Source organism: Triticum dicoccoides, chromosome 7A, assembly GCF_002162155.2.
Source record: "Triticum dicoccoides isolate Atlit2015 ecotype Zavitan chromosome 7A, WEW_v2.0, whole genome shotgun sequence".
Lineage (NCBI taxonomy): Eukaryota > Viridiplantae > Streptophyta > Magnoliopsida > Poales > Poaceae > Triticum > Triticum dicoccoides.
The window spans coordinates 670,271,484-670,273,368 of record NC_041392.1 but is presented as its reverse complement, the minus strand read 5'-3'; positions in this window follow the sequence as shown (position 1 = coordinate 670,273,368).

The following is a 1,885-nucleotide window of genomic DNA, read 5'->3' as shown; positions in this document are numbered from 1 at the left end:
AATGGCAGCTCTCTCTCCCTTTTCCATCTCTCTGTTTTGTAGATGGCGACACACATTGAAATTGATTCTACTGTAAGCTTATTCACAGTTTTTCGTATTGATCCATCAAGGAATGGTTGTAATGAATATTTTATATGGCTACATCCAAGATATCAAGAGATCCTAATGCTATAGCATACACTCATATTAATGTATTTGATCTGAGATTGAGGATGAAATATGGCTGCTGAATGTGCTAAGACAACATAAGTGCATATACTCATCAGGTGGCGCCCCAACCGCTAGTGCTATAGTATAAAGATGGTTCTAGTCAACTGCATATACTCATCAGATTAAATAAACAATCAGGACTGACATTAAACAAACTCGTAGTCCCTGCCGACGATTGGTTCTAGGAGGAGCAATTATTGCTGCTTGATGTCAGCAAGAAAGTAGCTCGGCTTAATTAGTCGTTAATCTCTTCTATTGCTATTTTTTTTCTTTTGTGGGTATAAACTTGTAATTTTTTAAGGAGCCAACAATCACTGGCTTTATGTTGATAAGCAAGCAGAAAGCAATGTAAAGGTAGCCACCACGGTTGAGGATAAAAAGGAGAAGAATGGAAGAAGAGGAAAACAAAAAAAAACCTCAAAGTAGGTCTCTCACGTGATATCCCCAAAAGGGGCCCAATGCCATTGCCTGAGAGCATAAAAAATGCGAGATAAGAGCATCTACAGCCGGGCCTCTCGTACCCATCTCAAACGCTCGGGTATGCCATCCAGTCACTGACCGGTTAAAAAAATCAACCCAACTGGACCTTTCAAACCATGTACAAACGCCCGGACTGACCGGCACCCATCATATCCAACCCAAACATAAGGCGGATACAGGATGGCCCGGGCATGCCCGAACGCGTCCACATGATAGGCCCGGCCCACCACCGACCACATAGCTGTCCCACAAAAAACCCAATCCGAGCGCCTCACTCCGAACCCTAGCTAACTCTCTCTCTCTCGCTCCGTCCTCTCCTCTCCCTATCCGATTCCGATCCCATCCTCTACGATGACCAGCTCAGGCAGCGACTCCGGCTCTGAACTCGACTACGAGGAGAAGATGGCCCTCTGCATTGTGTTGGAGCGGTCTAAGGTGGAGACCGGCGGCAGCTCCGGATCTAGAGTGTCACGGCAGCTCCCGCGCTGGCGCACAGTGCGGACACCGAAGCTGGACCCTCCCGCCCCGCGCGCAGCAATGCCAGGACAGCGCAGTCGGCACCGTCCTCGTGCCGTCTCCTTCCCCCGACGGCCGCTCCTCCACGCGGGCAGCGATGGGTGCTAGTGCCCACGTGCAGCAACGCCAGGACAGCGCAATCCACATCGCCCCAACGCCGTCTCCTTTCCCCTCTGGCCGCTCCTTCACACGGGCAGCGGTGGGTGCTAGTGCCCATGCCGCCGACCCGCACGCGCACTCCAGAATCGGAGGTGCGCACCACGTGCTGCGAGAAGCAGCATGCATGGGAGAGGGACGCAGCGAAGCAGTTCGCGCCGCCGTCGCGGGATGGAGGCGCCCCCCGACGAGGACGCGCGTCTCCTCGCATGGGTCTATGCCGGTCCCTCACGACGGCGGAGACAGACGCTCGCCACCTCAGACGGAAGAACACCAAGGCGCTCTGGCTTGCTATTGAGCAGTTGAAGCGCGAGGCGAAGGAGGCAACGGCGGAGAAGGCTCAGGTCGCCAGGTTGAAGCGGGAGCAGGACATGGTGGTCCGTCGGATGAAGGGGATCATCATCCTCTCCACGCTGATGATGGAGACAGCTGCACCTCCTCCTCGGACGACTAAAACCATTCACCAGCCGTAGACGCCTACAACTGCGCCGGCGACCGGAAGGGCAAAGGCCTAGCGAGGAAG